This window comes from Chrysochloris asiatica, unplaced genomic scaffold (assembly GCF_000296735.1).
Source record: "Chrysochloris asiatica unplaced genomic scaffold, ChrAsi1.0 scaffold00059, whole genome shotgun sequence".
Classification (NCBI taxonomy): domain Eukaryota; kingdom Metazoa; phylum Chordata; class Mammalia; order Afrosoricida; family Chrysochloridae; genus Chrysochloris; species Chrysochloris asiatica.
This window is the reverse complement of record NW_006408577.1, coordinates 11,802,231-11,816,965: the sequence shown is the minus strand read 5'-3', so window position 1 is coordinate 11,816,965 and position 14,735 is coordinate 11,802,231. Positions and strand designations below refer to the sequence as shown.

At 36.5% G+C, this 14,735-nt stretch overlaps 1 pseudogene; it reads right to left on the bottom strand.

Moving 5' to 3' along the window:
- Positions 1-207: 207 nt before the first annotated feature.
- Positions 208-781, bottom strand: LOC102827022 (annotated as a pseudogene).
- Positions 782-14,735: the final 13,954 nt, after the last annotated feature.

Here is a 14,735-nt window from a genome sequence, read left to right as displayed (position 1 = left end):
ATAATGCTGTACATTCAGTGTAAACGAGAGATAAAATTTTTTGGTGAAATGTTTGAAACTTGGGCGTTGTTATGACAGCATGACCTAGTTCACCCTGGCTGTTACATATACTCTACCTCCAAATGGAAAAAAAACACACACTGCCATCAAGTTGAAGCTACCTGACAAAGTTCCAAAGGCTTTAAATCTTTATGAGAGCAGAAAGACTCATTTTTCTCTCCCACGGAGAATTGGGTTAATATCCCCTTCAATTGCAGCTCCATTTTCTTTTGCTATTTTAGTCTTTCATGCATTCCCAGTGAATATAGCAACTATATTGATTTCTGAAGTGAATGGGTGTGGAAGACTAAGAACACTGACAAATGTTTTCCTGTTTTTTCTTCTTCTGTAGTGACATATCCAGTATCAAAGCACCTTGCTGTGTATAAGTGAAGTCCAGAATTAGAAATTGCTTAAGTTGGTGAGAAGCTGTCTCCACTTCATATATCTGCCTTGGATATAAGCATTTTATATTGACAGCATCTTCAGGCTCATTTTCCATTTAGGGGTATGATTTAACTTTGCCTATATCTTTCCTTTTCATCTGATGCTTTTACTTTGGGGTCTTTAATTTTTTTGTTGTTGTTTTCTTTGCAAGCTTTTTAGCAAATGCAAAATATCTGTTGGTCAACTGAATGCTTAGAGAACAAGGAGACAGAGATGCCTGAATAATCGCCTTGGAAAGACTACGCCTCTGATGATTTATCAAAGCTCTACAGAGGCATCTAGCAGCTGTGGCCATGTTGATAATTCTGCATTGTGTTGGTGGGTTTGAACTGCCAACTTTAATAAGGTTGGCAGTCCAGTGAATATCCTACAGTGCTACCAGTGTTTATCCTATGTAAGAAATTTCATACATTTGAATCAGGAAAAAAATGTATATGAATGTCTATAGGAATATTTTGAAAAGCAAAATATATCGAAAAGCTTAAGCATCCATCAACAGAAGAATAAATACATAAATGGTGCTGCATTTATGTAGTGGAGTTATTACTGCAGCACTGTGTAAAGAAATGAGATACTGTTGAGTGCGTCAAGTAATGGAATCAAGTCACATCTTTTCAGGATCCCATTTGTATTAAGTGGGAAAAAAACCATGCAGATCCATTTTAAGAAATTCACACATTAAAAAATAAAACAATGAAAGAAATAAAAGTGTAAAAGAAAATTTAATGGCAGAGTAAGGAAAGATCAGATATGATCAAGAAGTGTTACTTAAAATAGCATCTCAAGAATGGTAATATATTATTTTTTAACCAGGATGAAAAAAATACACAAGTTAATTTTATTAGTAGTTTCTAAAATGAATATATATGAGGCAAATGAACTTTTGAGTATATATTTCACATTTTTAAGTGGAAAAATAAGTTAAACAGAATAAAGTTAATTACAACTATTGTGGATATGTTTATGAGAACATTAGCCATATATCTGCCAATTAGTTCCATTAATCTATTGCAGATTTTACTGAGTCTGCTTGGCAGAAATTAAAATAATGCCATAACCTTCTTTCCACGTCCAGATATGTTCTTTGTATTAAAAATTAGAATACGGTAACAAATATGTTTCAGATATTTCATTGTCTTTTTTGTTTTAGTTTAAAAATCACTTTAGATAATTTCTTAGTCATTTTTGGAATATAGGACTTGATCTTTTCCTTAAGGTTTAAATGTAATTGATTGGATACTTGTTGAATGAAAGTATCAAAATAAAGGAAAATTGTGGTTTTAACAATTTAATTTCAAAGTGAGGGAGAAGCAAGGGTGGTGTGGGTGTCACTTCAAAACCCTTTCTGGTCATTTAACATTTAAGACACAAATGTGGTCCAGAAAAACTGATTAAATAACTACAAGTAAAACTTTGAATAGTAGCAGAACACTTTTAGATATAGAGCCTGAAGATTGGAAGGTACTCAAGAAAAGAAAAGAAAAGAGTTGTCTCCTCAAAGTAAAGTTAACCATAATGACAAGGATGGAGTAAAGCTTTTGGAACCTTCATTTGCTGAAAAGGTACAACTCAAAATAGGAAAAACATCTACAAACATCCATTAACAATAGAAACATGGAAGATATAAAGTATGAACCTAGGAAAATGGGAAGTTGTCAAAAATGAAATGGAATACATGAAGATTAATATTTTTTGCCAGTAGTGAGCTGAAATGGACAGATATTTAGACCATCATAGGGTTTACTATTCCGGAAATGACAAATTGAAAAGGAATGGTGTCACATTTGTTGTCAAAAAGAACATATCCATACGTCTACAAGGAATACCATTGAATATGACTATCAGTCATATATATGCACAAACCACTAGAACATTTTTTTATTATCAAATTGAATTCTATAAACTTTTTCTATCTGAAATTGATCAAACATACAATCGAGATGCATTAATAGTTACTGGTAATTTGGGAAACCTGGAAACAAAGTGTAAGGATCAGTATTTGGAGTTGGTGATAGAAATGATGCTGGATAGAATTTTTGCAAGACAGTCAAGGACATATTCATTGCAAATATATTTTTTTCAGCAACATAAAAGGCAACTCTACAAAGGGACCTCACCAGATGGAATACACAGGAGTCAAATTGAGTACATCTGTGGAAAGAAGTGATGGAAAGGCTCAATATCATCAACCAAAACAAGGCCAGAAGCATCAATTACTTATATGCAAATTCAGTCAGAAAATTTAAGATTTTTTTTTAAAAGCCCAGGAGAGCCAAATATGACATTGAATATATCACACTGAATTTAGAGGTTGTCTCAAGAACTCTAGGTTTGCTATAAGTCAGGACCTATTGACTTAACAGCAATATGGGCAAAATATTAAATGACACAGAAAGCATCCAAGAAGGTGGAAAGAATACACACTGTGCCAAAATAAATGTTGATTTAATTTGATACTGAATCAAGTGTAAATTGCTATAATTTGATGAACTTGACCTATTCTTATGGATGTAGTAGCTCAAAATATCAACAGAGAGGGATGGAGTCTTCATATCAAGGACCAAGTCTATCCCTTCAGTACACAAAGTTGATAGGGATGGGCAACTTAGACATAGGCTACCTAAAATAGGGGGCGCTATAAAGGCAAGAAGTGACTGGCTTACAAGTTTTCAAAAGGGAGTTTAGTTTCAGAGTGTGCTGGGAAGGTAGAAACCCCACTAAATAATTTTCATCTTGTCTAGATGGGTCTGATGAAATGAGATGGGGATAGGATTCTTTTGATTCAGTAGTGAGTAACTATTACCATGACTAATTGCTATTGCCACAATGGTAAAGGTAGAAGTTGTGGAAAAAAAGGAGGGATTAGTTAATCTTACATTCCAGAACAGAGGACCCTAGGACCAACAAGACAGAAGAGCATGAGAGGAACATGGGATCCTAACCAGAGAAGCAGTGACACCAGAGATGGAAGCAGAGGGAATGGCATGGAAATATAAAGCAGCAGAGGACTTTAGACTCATGGAAAGAGAAAGATTGTGTGCTGGTGGGCAGAAGTCTGGCTTGTAAAATGTGCCCTTTCGTTGTTTAAATGATTATATATCCCTGCATGTTTTTGTGTACATCAAAAAGAAAAAAAAAAAAAAAAAGTGGGGGAGGAGAGGATAGAGGCAAATACTGTTAACTGATAGTACATGGAGGGGGATCGTAATCATTGCATTGAAACAAAATACAATTGGTTGAGTGCAAAACTGATGTTCTGCCATGTAAACTCAGTTTACAATTGTTGTTGTTGTTAGGAGCTATCGAGTCAGTACCGACCCACAGCAACCTTATGCGCAGCAGAACGAAACACTGACTGAACCTGGGCCAACCTCACTACTGTTGCCATTCTTGAGTCCATTGATGCTGCCACTTGGCCAATCCATCTCGCTGGGGGTCTTCCTCTTTTTCTCTGACCTACCACCTTACCAAACATGATATCCTTCTCCAGTGACTGTTCCCTCCTGACACTATGTCCAAAGTATGAGAGATGAAATTTGGCCATCTTAGCCTCTAAGGAGCACTCTGGCTGCACTTCTTCCGAAACAGATCTGCTTGCTCTTTTGGCAGCCATGACACTCCTCCAACACCATAACTCAAAAGCATAAGTTCTTCTACAGTCTTCCTCATTCACTGTCCAACTATCACATGCATATGAGGTTATTGAAAATACCATGGTTGGGTCAGGCACATCTTAGTCCTCAAGCTGACATCTTTGCTCTTCAACACTTTAAAAAGGTCTTGTGCAGCAGAATGCAATATGCCATTTGATTTCTTGACTACTGCTTCCATGACTGTTGATAGTTGATACAAGAAGAATGAAGTCCTTGAAAACTTCAATCTTTTCTCCATTGATAAGAATGTTGTTCATTGGTCCAGTGGTGAGGATTTTTGTTTTCTTTACATTAAGATGTAATCCATACCAAAGGCTATGCTCTTTAATCTTCATCAGTAAATGTTTTAAGTCCTCTTCACTTCCAGAAAGCAAGGTTGTATCATTTGCATATCGCAGGTTGTTAATGAGTCTTACTCCAATCTTGATGCCATGTTTTTCTTCATATAACCCAGTTTCTTGGATTATTTGCTCAGCATACAGGTTGAATAAGTGTGATGAAACAATACAACCCCGTTGCACACCTTTCTTAATTTTAAACCATTCAGTGTTCCCATGTTCTGTTTGAATAACTGCCTCTTGGTCCATGTACAGATCCCTCATGAGCACAATTAAGTGTTCTGGAATACTCATACTTTGCAATCTTGTCCATAGCTTGTCATGATCCATACAACCGAAAACACAGGTAAACATCTTTCTGGTCTCTGCTTTCAGTCAAGATCAATAGGACATCAGCAATGATATCCCTCATTCCACGGCCTCTTCTGAATCCGGCTTGAACCTCTGAAAATTCTCTCAATGTATGTTTGAAGTCATTTCTGCATTACCTTTAGTAAAACTTTACTCGCATGGGATATCAAAGATATTGTCCAATGATTTCCACATTTCGTTGGGTCACCTTTCTTTGTAATGGGCACAACTATGGCTCTCTTCCAATCAGTTGGCCAGATAGTTATCTTCCAAATTTCCTGGCATAGATGAGTGAGTCCTGTCTGTGTTGTCTCGCTGTCCTGAAAGATTTTTTAATTTGACAGCCACATGGTTTACTGTGCCAGGAATGACAAATTGAATAGGAATGGTGTTACATTCATTGTCAAAAAGAACATATCCAGATCATTCATGAAGTACAATGCTGTCTGTGATAGCATAATATCCATGTGCCTACAGGGAAGACCAGTTAATACCACTATTGTTTAAATTTATGCACCAAACACTAAAGCCAGTGAGGAAGAAATAGAAGAATTCTATCAACTTCTTCAATCTGAAATTGATCAAACATGCAATCAAGATGTATTGCTCATTACTGTTGATTGGAATGCAAAGGTTGGGAGCAAAGAGGAAGGATCAGTAGTTGGAAAGTATGGCCTTGGTGATAGAAATGATGCTGGAGAATGCATGATAGAATGCAAAATCAATGATTTGTTCATTTCAAATACCTTCTTTAGACAGCATAAGAGATGACTATATACATGGACCTCACCATATGGAATACATAGAAATCAAGCTGACTACATCTGCGGAAAGAGACAATGGAAAATCTCCATATCATCAGTCAAAACAAGACCAGGGGCATATTGGGGAACAGACCATCAACTGCACATATGCAAATTCAAACTGAAGCTGAAGAAAATGAAAACAAGTTCACAAGAGTCAAACTATGACCCTGAATATATCCCACCTGAATTTAGAGATCATCTGAAAAACAGATTTGAAGCATTAGACACTAAAGACTGAAGACCAGAAAAGTTGTGGGATGACATCAAGAACATTTTAGAGGAATAAAGCAAAAAGTCATTAAGAAGACGAGAAAGAAGGGAAAGGTCAAAATGGATGTCAGAAGAGACACTGAAACTTGCTCTCTAGAGTAGAGATGCTAAAGCAAATGGAAGAAATGAAGAGGTACAAGAGGTGAACAGAAAATTTCAAAGGTCAGCTTGAGAAGATAGTCAAATTTTACAACAAAATGTGCAAATATCTGGAGTCAGAAAACCAAAAGGAGAGAACATGCTCAGCATTTCTCAAGCTGGGAGAACTGAAGATAAAATTCAAGCCTTGACTTTCATTCTCTGAGCAAATTATTGAATGATGCAGACAGCATCAAAAGAAGTGGAATGAATACACACAGTCACTGTACTAAAAGGAAATGGTTGATATTCCACCATTTCAAGAGGTAGCATATGATCAAGAGTCAATGATGCTGAAGGAGGAAGTCCAAGGTGCATTGAAGGAATTGGCAAAGAACAAGGCAGAGGAATTGATGGAATAACGGAATATTAAATAGTCTAAAATCAAAACAAGTATGTATCATGGTCATATCTTTTTACCCCTCTTATTCAATCTTACTCCAATTAAAAACTGAAGAAGTTTATGACATCTTATGAAGCATATGACATCAAGTTTGGGAGAAAATATTTCACATCCTTGCTTGCTTGTGCCTAAGAGGTGTTGAAATTCTTACTGATGAAGATCAAAGACTACAGCCTTCAGAATAAATTATACCTGTAAAGAAAATAAAAATCCTCGTAACTGAACCAGCAATAACATGAGAAACAGAAACGACTGAAGTTTTCAAAGACTTCATTTCCTTGATCCACAATTAACACTCATGGAAGCAGTAGTCAAGAAATCAAATGACATATTGCATTGGGCAAATCTGCTGCAAAAGACATCTTTAAAGTGTTGAAGAGCAAGAATGTCACTTTAAGGATACAGGTGTACCTGCCCAATACATGACATTTACAAATGCCTCATTCATGTGAAAACTGAACAATGAATATGGGGAACTGAAGCAGAATCCATGCATTTGAATTATGGTATTACAGAAGAATATTGAAAGTGCCATGGACTGCCTGGAGAACAAATCTACCTTAGAAGAAGTACCGTCAGACTGTTATTTAGAAGCGAGGATGGTAAGGCTTTGTCTATGGTATTTTGGACATATTGTCAGGAGAGTTCAGTCCCTGAAAAAGGACGTCTCGCTCAATGAAGTGGAGGGATTAGTGAAGAAGAGGAAGACCCCTAATGAGATGGATTGACACAGTTGCAGCATGAATGGACCCAAACATAACAATAGTTGTGAGGATGGTGCAGGACCAGGTAATGGTTTGTTATGTTGTGCATGGAACCACTATGTGTCAAAGCTCAGTGGCACTTAATAACAACCACAACAACAATCTCGATGCATCGGAATCTTTTCATGTACATATGACCAATAATGGAGCACAGTGGCTCCATACCATAAGCACTGGAGAATACCAAGTAATTAGATTTAAGATGACTTAGACTAAGTATCACTCTTTAAATGTTATTTATTCTGAAGTTATTTTTCAGATTTTGTTTTCTTGTTCTGAAGCTCACCTCAGTTTCAAAACATGTGCATTTGTTTTAAGGAATTTATTTAGTATTTATGGTGGTGTTGCTGTTATGAAGTGCTGGCTAGTTGGTTCAGACTCATAGCGACCCTGTATAGGAGTTCTGAGGAGTGGTTGGTGAGTTTGAACCACTGACCTTGAATGTCAAAACGACCTTACAATTCAAACCAAACAGTCCAGTGCATTATCCAGCAAGACCACACCAGCAGTGAATAATAGTTATTGTTTAAGCAAGGTGTTTTAGAAAGACTTTGGAAATTAAGGCAACAAAGAACTGCACCAAGATCTCTATATACCTCAGGGTTCAAATTCAGACTGATTGCATTTCATTCTGGCTTTCTTTTTAGTATAGTCTAATATGTGTGCCAAGTCCCCAGAGATGTACCTTTAACTGTGATTAAGGGAAGGAAGCTAATTTTAATTTCTCCCTTTAGGATATATGTAATCATCAAATTAATTTAACAAAATCTTCATTATATAATCCTTTGGACTCTTTCTCTTTTCATTTCCATCAATTTATAACTATTCTTTTTATATTTTCACAAGAGGGAAACAATTGAAACTAATGATTGCCTTCATTCTCTTATTTACTAATTGCTACTTGTTCAACTCAGGAATAGAACATGTGTTCAAATTATTTTAAGATACTGAGTCACAGCAATTCATATTTTGCTATCATTTATACCACTTTACTTTCACACTAACTAGATTTTTTGAAAAATGCATGCTAAAAATTATTTGTCTGAGATGCATGCATCATTACTGAGGCTGTCATTTATTAAAACTGTACTATAACCATTTAGATTTCAAAGCAGATAACAAACACTTTTCTATTGCACTTTTGACATTAAAATTAATGTACTTCTTCATAGTCCCTTTCTATAAAGTGTCTTGAGTAAAAAAGTTACTGGGATTGGTAAACTGTGGCTCCAACTCTGAAAAGGGATGGTTATGCTGAAAGAAATATATTAAAGAATCTATAACTTAGACCAAGAAATAAAATTACTCAAAGTTTAGGGATTTAATAAATGCCACATGAAAGAAGGATAAAAAGAATTAATATGAAATGGAAGGAGAAACAAACACAGCTATAAAATACTTCAAACTTCAAATATGAAGCAAGGTGAAATACAACATGAATAAAATCTTAATGTGAAATAATTGCATCTTTAATAAAACTATAGAGTCACCTTTTATTTACTATACTAAAATCATACACAACAGCATGTCTGCAACAAAAAATATTACTAATATTGAATTAACAGATTTGCTGCTTTATGAAAATCAATAAGAAAAATAATTATATCTGTGAACTTACTGAGCACAGAAGCCATTAATTTAAATTCTTTGTCTGAACTACTTTATTAGCTACTATGTTTCAACATTGATCTTTTATTATGTAAGTATATTAGGCATGCATGTGTAAAGGCTTTCTAAGGAAGACTAGAAAATCTAAGAATACAAGTTTAACAATCAAAATGAAAAGTGGGAAAATATTAACTTTAATAAAATGTATTTGACATTTGACTCAAAAGCTGCACTTGTCCATCTCATTTTAAGTTTATGTTTCTGCCCATAGGCAGGTATAGTGGACACATAATTACCCAAGTTATGGAAGACCGCCTCTCAGCTACTTCTTAAAATAAATCATTTTTCTTCCTTCCTCCCTCCTTCCCTTCCTCACTACTTCCACTCTTCCCTTATTTTCTTTTTCTCTACAGATATTCATACTGATACTAGCTCTATAGAATCTTCTTAATCAGTAAATCAGTCAGGGTCTGTCATTCTCCCAGTGATTGGAGTGAGATATGCCAAATTAAGGGAATTAGGGAAAGAATTATTGTTCACTGCGGAAGTAGGTAGTTTCTTGCCTTTTTCTTTTAAACTCTGTGTAAAACAAGAAACCCGGAATCTTTCACTATGCTAGTAGATATCTTGTAATAGTATGAAATAGCACTGGAGCTATAGGATAGCACTGGATTGCTAATCGCAAGGTTGTTGGTTCAAACCCCCCAGCTCTTCCTTGGAAAACCCTATGGTGGTTGTGTTCTGTTGAGTTGGTCCCCACTCATAGACACCCTATATAGGGTTTCCGAGGCGGTAAACCTTTAAGGGAGCAGAAAGACTCCTCTTTCTCCCTCAGAGGGTCTGGTGGACTAAAACTGCTGAAATTGCCAGTTGGCAGTCCAAAGCATAACCCATTATGCCTCCAGGGACCCTCAAAACCCTATACAGGGTCACTATGGGTCTGAATTGACTCACAACACTAATAAGCTTGAGGCTGAAGCTGATATTAATAATGGTGATGGTTAGAAAGGATTTGATTGGTAATGAAGGTTCTCATCAAGGTGAAACTTAAGGAGATATTCACTCTGCACTTATACAATTGAGTAAATACTTTCTTAACATTTTATTCCATAGTTGTCTCACTTGCCTCACCCTAGCAACCAAGATCCCCCAAATAAAGATTTAGATGGGATTTCTTATATGGTGCTTATCATCTAAGTGTCTCCTTACTTTGTAAGCAGTTCTAATGGCACAAGGATCTGGGAGTCTCTGTACACACCATCAATTTCAGACCAATGCACACAACCAAGGTTGACAAGCTGGTCCAAATTACCGGAAACTCCTTGTTGTTATGGGCTGTCACGTCAGTGCCAATGTATAGCAACCCTGCATAAGGAATTCCAAGGAGTGACTGGTGAATTTGAATGGCCAATCTTGCAATTCAAACCAATCTTACAGTCCAGTGCTTATCCTAAAGCACCTTAGACCCATGGTTATGAAACTCTGACCAGAGTTATGTGACTCAGCGGCGTTTGACAACAAAAAACAACAGATGCAATTCTGTGAAGTTACATACTGACCTTATATAGAATATGACCCCTGAGTCTGTGATGACATCACTAAGTTGCTAAGCTTCCATCTGTGGAGACATGTCTCTCTTTAGTACACATATTGAATGAGACAATAGATTTTCTTACTGTTTTAATGGATTAATTTAGAATTTGTATTTCTGCAACTGAAAGCATCCCAATTTATACTGAGGGGAATCATTCTTGTTTTTCATAGCTAACCCAGAAAACAAAATCAATAAATAGAAAACAGATTCACTGATAGAAGAACTCTTAACAATCACTGGCTCGAGTTTTGTCAATTTTTTTTTTGGCATTCTTTTACCTAGGAGCCAAAACTTGTTTCAGGGGAAGTGGATGCACTTCTCAATTAATCTAAGTGTATGTAAAATATACTAACATTACAAATTATATGGTTCCATAATGACATTGCTTTCTATGAGTAGGTTTTGTGGAAAAGTATGCTTACACTTTAATGATCCTTACACTTTAATCTGTACTTTTATTTAGTAGTAGTCCATGAAACTTCACATGTACAAGTTTCATAAGTGTCTAATCAGTTTCAATTTTTTCCTACAGAATTTGATAATAAAATAACTAAACTGTGATTTGCATCCTAACAGAGCTCTACAGAGTGGCATTTGTACTTTAAGCAACAACTTTATTCAAGTATTGCATGTTTACATACTTCGATTTCTCTTGAAATCACTGTCCTTTGATTCCTTTTCAGTTTTTAACCAATTAGACTAATGGGAGAAAAAGACACAATTTTTTTCTACTTTGGTATTCAGTAGTGTGAAATATTTCAAACTTTATTGTAAGTAAGAATATACTGAGAAAGAATTTGGAAAAAGGAATCACCTTCCAAAACTCCAAGAAGTCCTGGTGGCGCATTGACTAGTGGTTCACTTTCTAACCCAAAGGTTGGTTGTTCAAACACACCAGCCGCTCCTCTGGAGAAAAGACCTGATGATCTAGTCTCATAAAGATTTCACCATATTAAACCCTATTGGACCGCTCTGCTTTGTCTTATAGGGTCTCTAGGGATCAGAATCCACCCAAGGGCACACAACAATTCAAACTCCAGAAATAAACATATGTTCTAGGAAGACAATCCAGTTAGCATTGAAATTGGGTAAATGGGTAAATGAAGAGCTTGAGATTCTCTTTCATACTAATTTATCTTTGTGATCATAGTTTTGGCTGAAAAACAGGCTCTTTTGAAATTTTTATAATGGTTCCATAGTATTAAGTGACATATGTTTGTTGTTGTTGTTAAGTGTTGTCGAGTTGGTTCAACTCACAGTGACTCTGTATAGGGTTTCTGAGGAGTGACCTTTTGGTCCACTGCACTATCCCAGAGATGAGGAAAATGCTGGCACAAAATTCAGACCGGATTACAGCAAAACAAAACCAGATGTAATTTCCATGCCTTATGATTTTCAGTTTTCATAACTTTTTTTTTTGAAAAATTTGGCCCTAAATAAATGTCATGAATTAGATTTCACATGGTGCTACTTGTTATGTTGATTTGATACTAGTGTTATAAAGTGACCAAATGTTTCATTTGAAAACCAAAAATAGACAATGAATACAAATATCTGAAAAAAAATCTGTGGACTGAATTAATTTATAAAAGCAGGATGTAGGGCAACATATTATTGAAATTCTCCTATTATAGTAATAGATTAGGTGTTTTATTTTTTTAAAAAAATGTACATTATTCTATACATTCTGTTCTGTGTTTCTACTCATTAAAATATTAAGACAAAAATTGGATTATCTTTCATACTCAGATTCATATAGATCATCTGTGAAGCTTTTGCATTAAAAGTTAGCATAACTTAAGAATTCCTTTCCAGTCAGAGAACAGAGACAAAAATGGAAACAGAACCAAAAATAACTCACAATCCAAAATAAGATTGGCCAAAAAAAAAAAAAAATTACTGGAAAGCGTCATGGCATCATAAAATATAGTACTAAATTACACCTCAAAAAACTTGACTTTAACCTATGTCCCTACTGTCTTGTGACCTTGAACAAATGATATTACTATCCTAGAATTTTAGTTTGTTAAGTACGTTTCAAATGAATATATTGAAATATGTAACTATAATTCTTTCAGCATTTTTTTTTTTTACTGTCTTAACTTTATTTTTTATAGATGGCTGAGAGTAAATATTTTGTAAGCATTCCTACCAGCCAACTATGTTCATGAATTATAATCATTTTATAAGTAACTGATATCCTGGATATTCTATTAGACCCATATCAAATGCTATAATTTTTCACCCCTTTGCCATCCAAGTCCAGCATGCATTATTCATTCTCGAGCTGCTACCACTGAGGCTGCCCTTAGCACTCCTGCTAACGCTGCCCAACTTTGCTACTGCTCTTTCTGCAGTCATTTAATTATACGGCATGTCCTTGCTTCATGAGATCAGGATTCAAATTGCATTTCCAATTGGTGCTTGTGGTAGGAGGCATAGAGTGGTATCCCCCTTCTGCCAAACTCCATGCACAGTGGTAGGAAAGTAATTCCCATATAAACTCTTAGAAAACGGGGAATGACCGAGCAACCACCATCTGATTAATGTCTCCTCAAGAGTTTGCTCCATTTTGTTGAATAATATTAAGGATCTTAATATAAATGTATAGATTTTGTTGCTGTTTTTCAGTGAAAATTAAATTAGAAAGCAGGTTTAAATTTCATACTCAAGTCATGTTCTAAAAGCATCATGTAGAGTTAAATATGTCTCAAATAAGACTCCATTGTGATGCAACACTCCCAGTGCAGTAGGAAAGACAAACTACATACGGGAATAGGGGTACAGAAAAGGAAATGCTGAATTAAACTTGAGCAAGTCAGGAATGTCTTCGCAGAGTAAGTGAAATTGAACTTGAAATTGGAAAAGGTTTAGTAGCTCAAATAAAACTGGGATAAGGACATTTACATATAGTAGGGATAGCATGTTCTAAGGCTGGGAAATTTGATAGCATTTAGTGGACTTCAGGGAAGTAGAATGATTCTATATAATAAGCACTGGAGCATGAACCACAAGGTCAGTGGTGCAAGCTCACAAGCAGCTCCTCAGTAGACAAATGAGGCTTGCCGCTCCTGCAAAGATATAAACCTCAGAAACCCTTAACTGGATGGCTGAGTCAAAACCCACATGAAACCGGTGCGGGGGGTGGGGGGTGGGGGGGAGAAATGAAGCTCAGTGTGTGTGTAAACTACAAAAGGAGAATGACCAAAAAAAGTGTGTCAGAGGAGGATGGGAGAAGGATGTGATGTGGTTTTTTATCCTATGCCAAGGAATCTAGATTTCATCCTTTAAGCCATGCATCCAAACTAGACTAAACCCACTGCCATAGAGTTGATTATAATGAATAACAAATTAAGTTTCCAATATTGTGTGTTTATGGGAGCAGAAGCCTTATTGTTCTACTGTGGAGTGGCTGGACCATCCTGGGATTGAACCACTGAGCTTGATATTAGCAATATAATACATAACTTGCAGTGCCAATGTGTTGTTGTTGTCAGGTGCCATCAAGTCAGAACTGACTCACAGTGACCCCATGCACAGCAGAACGAAACAATCCTGGGCCGATCCTGGGCCAACCCGCTACTGCTGCCACACTTGACACCATCAATGATGCCACCTGGCCGATCCAGCTCGTTGGGGGTCTTCCTCTCTTTCTCTGATCCTCCATCTTACCCAGCATGACATCCTTCTCTAGCGACTGTTCCCTCCTGACAATATGTCCAAAGTATGAGAGATGAAGTTTAGCTATCTTGGCCTCCAAGGAGCACTCTGGCTGCACCTCTTCCAAAACAGATCTATTGGTTCTTTTGGCAGTCCATGGCACTTTTAGTATTCTCCTCCAACACCACAATTCAAAGGCATCAATTCTTCTATGATCTTCCTTATTCACTGTCCAGCTTTCGCATCCATATGAGGTTATTGAAAATACCATGGTAGGCAAGGGAAACCAAGATTCAAAAGATAACCAAGCATCTTAACACTATTCCCCTCTTTTACCCCATCAAACCATGCCTCAGTCCTTGTATCCCAGAGCCCTGTTGTATCATAGTTCTGTATACAACATCATTTACCTCTGTCCCACATAGCCCATGCGAACCTTCCTGAATGTTGTCCCATCAGCCTTGTTCTTCCATTCCCTTCCCCCTTCTTGTGCATTGACCCCACATACACACGCACCCAAACTATCATGTGTATATTCCTTACCCTGTGCTCTACCTTCACCTTCCTCCCTCCCCTCCTCTCATCCCATACATCCTGGCGATCAGCAAATATATTTATAATCCACCCCCCACCCCCACCCCCCATTTTAGTGTAGGTTTGTTTT